This window comes from Balaenoptera borealis (genome assembly GCF_965194805.1).
Source record: "Balaenoptera borealis genome assembly, chromosome: 2".
Classification (NCBI taxonomy): domain Eukaryota; kingdom Metazoa; phylum Chordata; class Mammalia; order Artiodactyla; family Balaenopteridae; genus Balaenoptera; species Balaenoptera borealis.
In genome coordinates, this window is record NC_138867.1 from 160,341,018 (window position 1) to 160,355,895 (window position 14,878).

Below are 14,878 nucleotides of genomic sequence, written 5' to 3' on the forward strand. Positions count from 1 at the left end.
ATGGAATCAAGTAAAATGTCCCCTAAAAGGTAGAGAAGACAGAAGAAAAGTGGAAGACAAAAGAGAAACAAAGAACAAGGGCAACAAATAAAAAATGGTAAAAATATGGTAGATATTAATCGACCTATATCAATAATCACTTTAAACATCAGTGGTCTAAATACAATAAGTGAAACAAAAAAAACCTGTCACAGTGGATTAAAAAACAAAACAAAACTAAACTGGGCTTCCCTGGTGGCACAGTGGTTAAGAATCCACCTGCCAATGCAGGGGACATAGGTTCGATCCCTGGTCCGGGAAGATCCTACATGTCATGGAGCAACTAAGCCCGTGCGCCACAACTACTGAGCCTGCGCTCTAGAGCCCGCGAGCCACAACTACTGAAGTCCGCGTGCCCTAGAGCCCGTGCTCCGCAACAAGAGAAGCCACCGCAATGAGAAGCTCACGCACCGCAATGAAGAGCAGCCCCCACTCGCCACAACTAGAGAAAGCCCGCGCGCAGCAAAGACCCAACGCAGCCAAAAATTAATTAATTAATTAATTAAAAAAAAAAAAAGAATACCAAGGGGGTCAGCATGGATGAGTGGCTGGAAGGCTGGTACCAGGAAGTCATGAGGACTCACACCAAGCAGGGCTTGGAAATCCAAAAAAGGGCTGCAGACCCTACTAATTGCTCGCTAAATGCATCAGGAGCCTTGCACACCAGCTGCTTGCGATACTCTGCCTGCAGACGCTTCCAACTGGCCCATGGGCACACCCAGTGCTCCATATACATCAACCCACACCCTATGTCTGGCTCCTCACGTGACCCCCAGATGAGGAGCGCAAGACTGCACAGTAAACACACACCTGTAGCTCATAAGCACACACATGTAGCCGGCTTGACTAGGTGGGATTGGGAAGACATACAAACGTGAGCATTTCAGGGGAAGCAAACACAGCACCCAGCCTGGATGTGAGGGATCAGGGAAAGGCATAGAATCTTAAGAATTCTGTCCAAAAGAGGGAACAAGAGGCATGAAGTGGGCATCCACAGAAAAAGCCTGAGAGAAGCTCAGAATATCCATCTGGGTTGAATGGTGACGGTGTTTCTCTCCCAAAGCCAGTCAGTAAAAACTGGAAGAGGTGACTGTTTCTTCAAATGCAAAGACAGCAACACAACACTTCGTGGAAAATGAAGAAGGAAAAAAAAATGAAGATTGTAAGGCATTCTGCTAGCTCAACAAGAAAAGCCACAACATGGACATATATACACTACCAAACGTAAAATAGATAGCTAGTGGAAAGCAGCCGCATAGCACAGGGAGATCGGCCCTGTGCTTTGTGACCGCCTGGCGGGGTGGGATGGGAAGGGTGGGAGGGAGGGAGACACAAGAGGGAAGAGATATGGGAACATATGTATATGTATAACTGATTCACTTTGTTATAAAGCAGAAACTAACATCATTGTAAAGCAATTATACTCCAATAAAGATGTTAAAAAAAAAAAAGAAGAAGAAAAGCCACAAGTATCTATTGATTCCAGAAAATAATGATGCTGGTTATTATTTCCATGGGAAGAAACTGTTTTGTAAACAATCATACTTGAGCACTTCTGCTCTGCAAGCCTAAGCCCTGGAATTATTGATACATTCGAAAGCACCCAAAAGTAAGCAATAGATGTCAGAAACACCCGCTAAGGGCAGGAAAAAAGGGAAACAAATTTTAACACAGGCAATGTACTAATGTTATATTTTACTTTTCTGAAATTCACCTTTCTTTAGTTTACAGTTACTGTAAAACGGTGACTAAAAAGTGAATAAAACTTTTTAGGGTGACAAACCCATGGAGGAGCAGGAACATTTCTCAAGGGGTAGCTACACCCAAGGGCTTCCCATAGGATACGGATGTCTGTGCCCAGGAAAGACTCTGGGGGGAGACACCCAAGGATTTCATACAGCCTAGTTACAGGTGGTTATTCTCTGCTTTCCTCTCGTGGTAAAGTATCCACAAACCAAAAACTACACCTTTAAACATGAGCCATTCACTGGCTGTGGGAAAATGACAAAATTCCGCATCCCCCTCTGCCAAAGAGTAGCTGTGGGACCTTGTGTAAGAATTTAACTTCTTGGATCCTTCAATGTTTGCTTCTAAAAAGTGAGCTTAATATTTATTAGGTGTTAGGATTAAATGAGATCTGTGTAAGGTGTATGCACAGTCCCTGATATATGGTGAGCATTAAATAATTTTTATTTCCATTAATAATACTATTGATTTTATTACTAAATAAGTGAACGCATAAATTTTCCGCCCTGGAAAAAAAAAAAACCGCGTCTGTTTGACATGCACCACGGAGGACAAATATTTGATAATGATGCTGTGAATTAGAGACACAGTTGGCTTTGGGAAGGCGGGGAGGGACCTGGAATTTATGGATTTAATGCCAGCCCTAGGAAGAGCTAGGCTAGGGCGACAGGTTCGTGGATTTGCGACTCTGCTTCCCCAAACATTTGGAAAACTCCGGAGAAAACGGGTCCTCTTGGGGAGAAAGGTGGCACTGGGGTCCCCACAGACTAAAGCTCCACCCACACTTAAAGACCAGACACAGAGTCTGAAGACTCTACCCGAGGTCAATGCACAATCTGAGGAGAGACGGGTTGCGGGCGCAGAGCTGCCCAGAGAGGCTCCGGGACCAAAGTCACCACGCACAGTGATGGGACAGGACGCCCGAAGTCTCGGCTGCTGGCCCAGCCCCCGCGCTGAGAGCTGGAGGGGGCTTAGGTCTGAGCTGAGCCCCGGGCGGACTTAGGTCTGCAGACTCCGGAGTTGACCGCAGCAGGGTTCGGGTCCCACAGTGGCAGGTTCCGACTCAACCCCTCCTCCCTGTCCTGGGACACCTGGCCCCTCAACTCACCATTTCCTGGCTTCTGGGGTCCCCCTGGGGTCCTCCCTTCCACTCCTGCCGCCTCTGCAGTTCACAGCATCATATACGCTGCAGAGAGACACCTGGGAACCGGGAGAGCAGATGAAACGCGACACTGAGCACCTCCAGGAGCCCCTATGTGGTCGGCTAAGTGTTGCCCCACCCACCTTCCCATGCTGCGCCCCTGATTGGACAATTCATGAGAACCCACCCCCTTTCCCTGAGTGACAGCAGGGCAGAAGGTCACGTGGTTGAACATAATGAGTTTCAGCCAGTGGGCTGGAACTTGCCCCCTCCAGGGAAGTTTGCTTTTAAACAAGACTTTTTCATAGGTGTTCCTAACCAATATTACGCATAATCACACAGTGAAAGCCACAGGGCTTATGGGAAAAATGGGATTGGGTGGGGTTCAACACTCAAAACTTGTCACTGACACTGAAAAAGAAAAGGAATCTAATAAAACAGCATCTTACCTATATTGAATGGTTAAGAAATACAAAAGCACTACAAGAAACAGAGCACTTTACCTTGAAAGAGGCCTGTCCTTTGCTTGTAGAAGTGATCATTAGAAGTATTGACACTTGTGAGTTATAATGAAGAGGTGGAAGGAGAGTTACCTAAAATCACACAGAAAGTCAGAACCCAGATGGATATGGGGATCCTTCATAACACCTGAGAGGCACTGAATGAGCTGGCAGTGTCTTGAGCTGTGCGCATGTGTTCTGTGTATTTCTGAGCAGCTAGGTTCACCTGGGTGCAGTTTTCTGCAGTTAACTCCAGTTTCTCTTGTGTGCCTTGCAGATGAAATTGCACATAAGCAAACATAAAATTTACATTATGTTCAAATTGTTTCCAAATTTATCTATACCCAGAAAAATATCATGTTTTCAAAAAAGCATTATAGCAGAACTGACTGCATGTAGATGTAGATATAATTTTTTTCTGAACCATTTGAAAGTTGAAAATATCATGACACTTCACCATTAAATATATCAGCATGAATCACCCAGAATCAGGACATTGTCCTGTGTAACCATAATACCAATACCACGCTTCAAAAGTTGAGACTATTTTGGTATCATCTAATATTCAGTCCATATCAAACCAAGCAGAACCTGTGGGGACTTTACAGGGATACCCCTGTATCCCCCACCTGATGTTTATATTGTAGAAAATCTTTAGCCTCCTAGGCCTTCCCGGAGTTCCAAAGAGCAAATTTAATAAGAGAAGGGGGAGAATGCTGAAACAAAGGAAAAGGGTCAAGCAAGACAAAATAATAATAGTTTAGCCAGAAAACAAAGTCAAGGACCTGAGTTCCTCCTCAAGGGTATATTTAATAATCTGAGCTGTATCTTTGAGTTGTTTTTCTGATAATAAAACTCCCACCAGGTGGAAGAAGTTAACTGTATGCTGACCACAAACACATGGACCCCAGAGTGGCTGGAACCAGAAAGTTGATGCTGTTAACTCCTGAAATACCACCCTGTTACCTCACCATCCACCAATTAGAGAATTGTGCAGCATGACCCTCTTCCTCACTTTGTCTATAAAACATTTCCCTTAAAGCCACTGGGGAGTCCAATTTGTTCATAAGTCCAACAAAGTTAGCCTAAGTACCCAAGTAACACAATTGGCTATGTAGTACTGTACTGTAATAGATTTATAATACTTTTCACACAAATAATACATAAAAAACATCTTTTTGCCTCCACTTTCTCAATTATTTTCACTTTTTTTTTTCATTTTTATCCCTTGGTGCTTCTTTGCTGTACCAGCTACATCACCGCTGCTTTTACACTTGCTTCCAGACATCTGGGCTTGAAATAAAGATGCTGTGCTACTGTACTCGATACGGTACTGTACAGTAAAGTACACAAAAGCATAACCACTTGTAGAGGATGCACGCACGTGACAATGTATGCCAGACACGTGAACTAACTTACATGATTGGACATGCGAACCCATGTTCGTATCTTTGAAAGTACTCAACTTCAAGGTTTGTGTGTAGGGGACTTACCGTATTCCAACTGTCTTCAAATATTTCCTTTTTGTAGGTGGCTTTTTTCAAACTAGGATTCAATCCACCTTCCTATAACAATTAGGTTATTGACTTTTTAGTGTCTTTTGATTTAGTCCTACTCAGAACCTCACCTCCCCCCCCACCCGCCCCGCTGTTTTTTATTATGTCATTGACTCTTAAAGACGCCAGAACAGAATCTGGCTTTGTCCGCTTGCTTGAAATATACTCTTGAATAAAAGTATACTTGAAAGGAATTATTCATAGAGTAAGTCTTATTAAATGAGAAAATTGGGTAAATTGGAAAAAAATGTTAGTGGGCAAATTGCTCCTCAGGCAAGTTCTCAAATGAGGCATTGAAGGATAAACGTGCCCAGGAGTGTCCTCAAAGGTGCCCTGGTAGGAGGAAGAAACGGGCTCAAGCCAAGACTAGTTGTTCTTCCTGACTACCTATTTCTCACATGTTCCCACGCCAATCCAACCCAGCATAAGGGTTTTGAAATATTTCAGGGTTGAGCAAGAAAAAAGATATGACCACACACAAGGTGGCAGCAGCACACACAAGGTTCACTAGGCAATACTTGGACCAGTATGCATGCAGGGGAGGTACCTGGGAGCATGACATTTTGAAGAGGTTATGGCGTGGAAATCACTACTCAGAAGGGTAGAAGGGCAAGGGAACTCTCACTAGAGAGAGGGGAGGTGGTCAGTGAGGAAACTTACATGTCTAGTTGATGTCACTCAGCAGCCTCGTGGGGATCTCTGGCTTAGACAGCTCTAAAGGACATCAGGGATTAAGGCATTTTACAGCCACGGGGTTTATCTTTTTTATGGAATCACATGTTGTGTGCAGTTTCACAGGGTATGCAAAGCAGGCAGATTCTAAACGAAATGGCAACTTTATCAAACAGTAAGCCTCTATATTAACAAGGGATTGATTCTAGAGCCTCTGTATTCTTATTCAGTATTTTGGTTTTTTCCTCTGATAATGAACTCTGGAGATTATTTTGGTATATTACTATTTTCCATATTCTCTCTCATGTTCCCCCACCTAAAATGTCTTAGTTCTCCTTGAAAAATTCCCTTCCTTGTGAATTTGAGAATCTACATCTTTACTTTCTAAAAATTACATTATGGTTTTAACTATATTACATTAAATCAAATATTTTGGGTGAAAATCAGCTCTTTCCAATATTGTAACCATTGATAAAGATGGTATGTCTCTACTTCATCAGGGATTTTATTTCCTGTCATATTACTTCATCATAATGTGTTCTCTTTTCTCTATTGTATTTGTTAATTTATTTAAAAATATTTATTTATTTGGTTGCTGGGTCTTAGTTGCAGCAGGTGGGCTCCTTAGTTGCAGCTCCAGGTCTCCTTAGTTGCAGCTCCAAGGCTCCTTAGTTGCAGCACATGGGCTCCCCAGTTGCAGCATGCAAACTCTTAGCTGTGGCATGCATGTGGGATCTAGTTCCCTGACCAGGGATTGAACCCGGGCTCCCTGCATTGGGAGCACGGAGTCTTTATCCATTGTGCCACCAGGGAAGTCCCTGTTGTATTTGTTTAGAATTCATTGATTTGTCATTATTTTTATGATTACCTTCCTTCCAATCCTCCAAATTTACTCTTCTCTTCTTTTTAAAATTTCCTAAGGCGGAGCTCAGATTATTGATTTCAGACATTTCTTCTCTTCTAACATAAGCATATAGTGCAATAAGTTTCCCTCTTGGCACTATTTTATTTCCATTCTACAAACTTTGAAGTGCTGTATTTTCATGTTCATTACTTTTGTCTATTTAAAAAAATTTTTTTGAGGGTTTCAATTTTTACCATAGGTTATTTATAAGTGTGTTGAATAATTTCCAATTATTTGGAGATTTTCTAGTCATTTTTACGTTATTGCTTTGAAATTGGTTCCATCATGGTCAGTGAACATCCTCTGTATGATTTCAATTCTTTTATATTTCTTGAGTGCTTTTTTAATGGCCCAGAATATGTTCTATTTTGGTGGATGTTTTATGGAGGCTTGACAGTAACGTGTATTCTGATGTTGTTGAATGGAGTGTACTATAAATTTCAACCCAGTGTTCTATAAATGTCAACATGATACTGATGTTTGATAGTTGCTCAGTTTTCCTATATTCTTGCTGACTTTTTGTTGAGTAACACTGTCACTTCCTGAGGGGGGGTACTGAAGTCCCTAGTTATAATTTTGGATTACTCTATTTTTACTTTCAGTTATGTCAGTTATTTTTTTAGATTTTGATTTTATCGTGAATATTTTCAAAAGTACAGAAAACCTCAAAGAATTTTAGGTGAACACCTGCATACTCACAACATAGATTTTACCATTTTTAATACTTGCTTTGTCTCATAGCTATGAACAATATATCAATGAAACCATGTTATGTTTTGATGTGTCTCACTCTTTTTTTCCAGCTTTATTAAGGTAGGATTGACAAATTCAAATTATGTTACTTAGGTTGTACAATGCGGTTTCTTTTCTTTTTAAGATACACAATATCATGATATATCTTTTTTTGTTTCGTGTATTGGGTTGGCCGTTCGTTCGGGTTTTTCTATAAGAGCTTACAGAAACCCAAAGGAACTTTTTGGCCAACCCAATATTTTGATTCTCTGTTGTAATCACTATGTTCTTGGTGGATTGACTTTTTATCATCAGGTAATGTGCTTTTTTGTCCCTAGTAATTTTTTTTGATACAAAATATACTTTATTTCACGGATACAGATACTCGGGATTTTATTATTACTATTGGGTTGACCAAAAAGTGACTTTGGTTTTTAAGTAAAAATAAAAGACACATTTTTCATTTTCACCAAGGACTTTATTGAACAATGTATTCACCTTTTTGTTCCACTACCCTCTGCCATTTTCAGGCAACTTCATAATTCCATCTTCCCAAAACTTTTTATCTTTTTGAGCAAAGAATGTTCCAGGTGCCTTTTACAGTCTTCCAGGGAATTGAAATTTTTTCCATTAAGAGAATTTTGTAAAGATCGAAATAAATGGAAATCCAAAGGTGTAATGTCTGGGGAATACGGTGGATGAATCAGAACTTCCCAGCCAAGCTGTAACAGTTTTTGCCTGGTCATCAAAAAAACATGCGGTCTTGCGTTATCCTGATGGAAGATTATGCGTTTTCTGTTGACTAATTCTGGACGATTTTCGACAAGTGCTGCTTTAAGTTGGTCTACTTGGGAGCAGTACTTGTTGGAATTAATCATTTGGTTTTCCAGAAGGAGCTCATAATAGCGGACTCCCTTACAATCCCACCCTATGCACAACATCACCTTCTTTGGATGAAGACCGGCTTCTGGTGTGGTTGGTTCATTTCGCTTGCTCCATGATCTCTTCCATTCCATGTTATTGTACAGTATCCACTTTTCATCACCTGTCACAATTTGTTTTAAAAACGGAACATTTTCATTATGTTTAAGTAGAGAATCGCATGTGGAAATACGGTCAAGAAGGTTTTTTTCGATTAACTTATGTGGAACCCAAACATCAAAGTGATGAACATAACCAAGCTGGTGCAAATGATTTTCAACACGTAATTTAGATATTTTGAGTATGTCGGCTATCTCCTGCGTGGTATAACATTAATTGTTCTCAATTAATGTCTTGATTTGATCGCTATCAATTTCAACAGGTCTACCCAGCCGTGGAGCATCATCCAGCAAGAAATCTCCAGCACGAAACTTTGCAAACCACTTTTGACATGTTTGATCAGTCACAACACCTTCTCCATACACTGCACAAATCTTTTTTTTGCATTTCAGTTGCTTTTTTACCTTTCTTGAAATATTAAAGCATAATATGCCGAAAATGTTGTTTTCTTCCATCTTTAATATTAAAATGGCTACACAGAAATTCACCAATTTTGATAAGTTTTTTTTGAATGGACACTGATATAACAGCTGTCACAATACAATCTAACAAAACTGTTTCGAATGCAGTTAAAGACAACCAAGTGCTACTAGAGCCATCTTATGGAAAAAACAGAATGAATATACGGCCAATCCAATAGTATTATTGTTTACATGTTATAACTTTTCCAATACATACAGTAAATTTACACTTGTTAAAACTGAAATTAGATTTGAAGAAAACCATGTTCCATTTATTTTTGAGGGGTATCCCACTGTAGTAATGGGTCCTGTTGATTATCCATTCATGCAGTGAAGGATGTTGGAGTACCATCCAGGTTTTGGCAATTATAAATTGAGCTTCTAAGAAGCATTTCTACCTGCAGTTTTTCATGAATGTAAGTTTTTATTCCTGAAAAGCAACTATCTTGAGTGGGAAAGTTGCATCAATTGTTGTGTGATATAATAGTATAAAAGAAAATACTGCACCGATATCTCAAGTGATTGTACTATTTTGCACTCCCACCAGCAGTGGATGAGAGATCCAGTTGCTCCATGGCTTAAACAGCTTTTAGTATCGTCAGCAATTTTCATTGTGGCCATTTTTATGGGTATGTATTATGCAATTAATGTGCTTCTAATATGGAAGTTTGAAGGCATAAATAATATAATGATTCCATCCAGTAATCCCACTCCTGGGCATATATCTGGACAAAACTATAATTCAAAAAGACACATGTACCCCAATTATCATAGCAGCACTATTCACAATAGCCAAGTCATGGAAGTAACCTAAATGTCCATTCACAGACAAATGGATAAAGAAGATGTGGTACATATATACAATGGAATACTTCTCAACCATAAAAAGGAATGAAATAATGCCATTTGCAGCAACATGGATGGACCTAGAGATTATCATACTAAGTGAAGTCAGTCAGAAAGAGAAAGACAAATACCATATGATATCACTTATATGTGGAATCTAAAATATGACACAAATGAACTTATCTGGGAAACAGAAACAGGCTCACAGACATAGAAAACAGACTTGCAGACTTGTGGTTGCCAAGGGGAAGTGGATGTGGGGGAGAGATGGATTGGGAGTTGCGGATTAGCAGATACAAACTATCATATAGAGAATGGATAAACAATAAGGTCCTACTGTATAACACAGGGAACTATTGAATATATTCAATATCCTATAAAAAACCATAAGGAAAAGAATATGAAAAAGAATATATATATGTATAACTGAACCACTTTGCTTTACAGCAGAAATTAACACAATATTGTAAATCAAATGTACTTCAATAAAGTAAATTAAAAAGAACATAATGATTCTACATTAAAAAGGAAGATAGGATAATATATTTTGAATGTTTCTATTTGTGAACAGCAAGGAACTGTAAAACTGTCAGAAATTCCTAAAATTTAAAAACTGCAATGAAGGTAGAAGGACATGCTCTCACTCCCTCTTGCGAGAACACCAGAATCACAAATAACTGCTGGACAATCATCAACAGGAAGACACTGGAACTCACCAAAAAAGATACCCCACATCCAAACACAAAGGAGAAGCTACAATGAGGCTGTAGGAGGGGCGCAATCACAGTAAAATCAAATCCCATAACTGGTGGGTGGGTGACTCACAGACTGGAGAACACTTATACCACAGAAGTCCACCCACTGGAGTGAAGGTTCTGAGACCCACGTCAAGCTTCCCAACTTGGGGGTCCGGCAACGGGAGGAGGAATTCCTAGAGAATCAGACTTTGAAGCCTAGTGGGAATTGATTGCAGGACTTCGACAGGACTGGGGGAAACAGAGACTCCACTCTTGGAGGGCACACACAAAGTAGTGTGTGCATCGGGAACCAGGGGAACGAGCACTGACCCCGGGGAGACTGAACCAGACCTACCTGCTAGTGTTGGAGGGTCTCCTGCAGAGGCGGGGGGTGGCTGTGGCTCACCATGGGGACAAGGACACTGGCAGCAGAAGTTCTAGGAAGTAATCCTTGGCGTGAGCCCTCCCAGAGTCTGTCATTAGCCCCACCAAAGAGCCCAGGTAGGCTCCAGTGTTGGGTTGCCTCAGGCAAAACAACAAACAGGGAGGGAACCCACCCCACCCATCAACAGTCAAGTGGATTAAAGTTTTACTAAGCTCTGACCACCACAGCAACAGCCAGCTCTACCCACCACCAGTCCCTCCCATCAAGCCTCTTAGATAGCCTCCTCCACCAGAGGGCAGAGAGCAAAAGCAAGAAGAACTACAATCCTGCAGCCTGTGGAACAAAAACCACATTCACAGAAAGATAGACAAGACAAAAAGGCAGAGGGCTATATACCAGATGAAGGAACAAGATAAAACCCCAGAAAAACAACTAAATGAAGTGGAGATAGGCAACCTTCCAGAAAAAAAATTCAGAATAATGATAGTGAAGATGATCCAGGACCTTGGTAAAAGAATGAAGGCAAAGATCGAGAAGATGCAAGAAATGTTTAACAAAGACCTAGAAGAATTAAAGAACAAACAAACAGAGATGAACAATACAATAACTAAAATGAAAAATACACTAGAAGGAATCAATAGCAGAATAACTGAGGCAGAAGAATGGATAAGTGACCTGGAAGACAGAATGCTGGAATTCACTGCTGCGGAACAGACTAAAGAAAAAAGAATGAAAAGAAATGAAGACAGCCTAAGAGACCTCTGGGACAACATTAAACGCAACAACATTCGCATTATAGGGGTCTCAGAAGGAGAAGAGAGAGAGAAAGGACCAGAGAAAATATTTGAGGAGATTATAGTCGAAAACTTCCCTAACATGGGAACGGAAACAGCCACCCAAGTCCAGAAAGCGCAGTGAGTCCCATACAGGAGAACCCAAGGAGAAACACGTCGAGACACATAGTAATCAAATTGGCAAAAATTAAAGACAAAAATTCTTGAAAGCAGCAAGGGAAAAATGACAAATAATATACAAGGGGACTCCCATAAGGTTAACAGCTGACTTTTCAGCAGAAACGGTACAAGCCAGAAGGAAGTGGCATGATATACTTAAAGTGATGAAAGGGAAGAACCTACAACCAAAATTACTCCAACCGGCAAGGATCTCATTCACATTCGATGGAGAAATCAAAAGCTTTACAGACAAGCAAAAGCTAAGAGAATTCAGCACCACCAAACCAGCTCTACAACAAGTGCTAAAGGAACTTCTCTAAGTGGGAAACACAAGAGAAGAAAAGGACCTACAAAAACAAACCCAAAACAATTAAGAAAATGGTCATAGGAACATACATATCGATAATTACCTTAAACATGAATGGATTAAATGCTCCAACCAAAAGACACAGGCTTGTTGAATGGATACAGAAACAAGACTCATATATATGCTCTCTACAAGAGACCCACTTCAGACCTAGGGACACATACAGACTGAAAGTGAGGGGATGGAAAAAGATATTCCATGCAAATGAAAATCAAAAGAAAGCTGGAGTAGCTATACTCATATCAGATAAAATAGACTTTAAAATAAAGAATGTTACAAGAGACAAGGAAGGACACTACATAATGATCAAGGGATCAATCCAAGAAGATATAACAATTATAAATATATATGCACCCAACATAGGAGCACCTCAATACATAAGGCAACTGCTAACAGCTATAAAAGAGGAAATCGACAGTAACACAGTAATAGTGGGGGACTTTAACACCTCACTTACACCAATGGACAGATCATCCAAAATGAAAATAAATAAGGAAACAGAAGCTTTAAATGACACAATAGACCAGATAGATTTAATTGATATTTATAGGACATTCCATCCAAAAACAGCAGATTACACTTTCTTCTCAAGTGTGCATGGAACATTCTCGAAGATAGATCACATCTTAGGTCACAAATCAAGCCTCACTAAATTTAAGAAAATTGAAATCATATCAAGCATCTTTTCTGACCACAACCCTATGAGATTAGAAATGAATTACAAGGAAAAAACCGTAAAAAAAACAAACACATGGAGGCTAAACAATACGTTACTAAATAACCAAGACATCACTGAAGAAATCAAAGAGGAAATTAAAAAATACCTAGAGACAAATGACAATGAAAACACGATGGCCCAAAACCTATGGGATGCTGCAAAAGCAGTTCTAAGAGGGAAGTTTATAGCTATACAAGCCTACCTCAAGAAACAAGAAAAATCTCAAATAAACAATGTAACCTTACACCTAAAGGAACTAGAGAAAGAAGAACAAACAAAACCCACAGTTAGCAGAAGGAAAGAAATCATAAAGATCAGAGCAGAAATAAATGAAATAGAAACAAAGAAAACAATAGCAAAGATCAATAAAACTAAAAGCTGGTTCTTTGAGAAGATAAACAAAATTGATAAGCCATTAGCCAGACTCATCAAGAAAAAGAGGGAGAGGACTCAAATCAATAAGATTAGAAATGAAAAAGGAGAAGTTACAACAGACACCGCAGAAATCCAAAGCATCCTAAGAGACTACTACAAGCAACTCTATGCCAATAAAATGGACAACCTGGAAGAAATGGACACATTCTTAGAAAAGGTATAACCTTCCAAGACTGAACCAGGAAGAAACGGAAGATATGAACAGACCAATCACAAGTAATGAAATTGAAACTGTGATTAAAAATCTTCCAACAAACCAAAGCCCAGAACCAGATGGCTTCACAGGCGAATTTGATCAAACTTTTAGAGAAGAGTTAACACCTATCCTTCTCAAACTCTTCCAAAATATAGCAGAGGGAGGAACACTCCCAACTCATTCTATGAGGCCACCATCACCCTGATACCAAAGATAAAGATTTATTCCTCAGATAAAGATTTAACAAAAAAAGAAAACTACAGGACAATATCACTGATGAACATAGATGCAAAAATACCTCAACAAAATACTAGCAAACAGAATCCAACAGCACATTAAAAGGATTGTACATCATGATCAAGTGGGGTTTATCCCAGGAATGCAAGGATTCTTCAATATACGCAAATCAATCCGTGTGATACACCATATTAACAAATTGAAGGATAAAAACCATATGGTCATCTCAATAGGTGCAGAAAAAGCCTTCAACAAAATCCAACGCCCATTTATGATAAAAACTCTCCAGAAAGTAGGCATAGAGGGAACCTACCTCAACAGAATAAAAGCCATATATGACAAACCCACAGCCAACATCGTTCTCAATGGTGAAAAACTGAAACCATTTCCTCTAAGATCAGGAACAAGGCAAGCTTGCCCACTCTCACTACTATTATTCAACATAGTTTTGGAGGTTTTAGCCACAGCAATCATAGAGGAAAAAGAAACAAAAGGAATCCAAATCGGAAGACAAGTAAAGCTGTCACTGTTTGCAGATAACATACTATACACAGAGAAGCCTAAAGATGCTACCAGAAAACTACTAGAGCTAATCAATGAATTTGGTAAAGTAGAAGGATACAAAATTAAGGCACAGAAATCTCTTGCATACATATACACTAATGATGAAAAATCTGAAAGAGAAATTAAGGAAACACTCTCATTTACCACTGTAACAAAAAGAATAAAATACCTAGGAATAAACCTAACTAAGGAGACAAAAGACCTGTATGCAGAAAACTATAAGACACTGAAGAAAGAAATTAAGGATGATACAAACAGATGGAGAGATAGACCATGTTCTTGGATTGGAAGAATCAACATTGTGAAGATGACTATACTACCCAAAGCAATCTACAGATTCAATGCAATCCCTATCAAACCACCACTGGCATTTTTCCCAGAACTAGAACAAAAAGTTTCACAATTTGTATTGAGACACAAAAGACCCCAAATAGCCAAAGCAATCTTGAGAAAAAAAAAAAAAAAAAAAAACAAAAAACGGAGCTGGCAGAATCAGTGCCCTGACTTCAGACTCTACTACAAAGCTCCAATTAAGACAATAAGTCATTAAGACAACATGGTACTGGCACAGAAATAGAAATATAGATCAATGTAAAAGGATAGCAAGCCCAGAGATAAACCCACGCACATATGGTCACCTTATCTTTG

General features: G+C 39.7%; 1 long non-coding RNA gene across 4 annotated transcripts in view; it reads right to left on the reverse strand.

The window, feature by feature from the left end:
- Positions 1–5,495, reverse strand: part of LOC309623783 — a 48,145-nt gene extending 42,650 nt beyond the window's left edge. For all 4 annotated transcript variants that reach the window (XR_014241636.1, XR_014241637.1, XR_014241638.1 and 1 more), the window contains exon 1: positions 2,894–5,495. This is a non-coding gene — a long non-coding RNA (uncharacterized lncRNA). The remainder of the gene's footprint in view (positions 1–2,893) is intronic.
- Between the last annotated feature and the right edge of the window lie 9,383 nt (positions 5,496–14,878).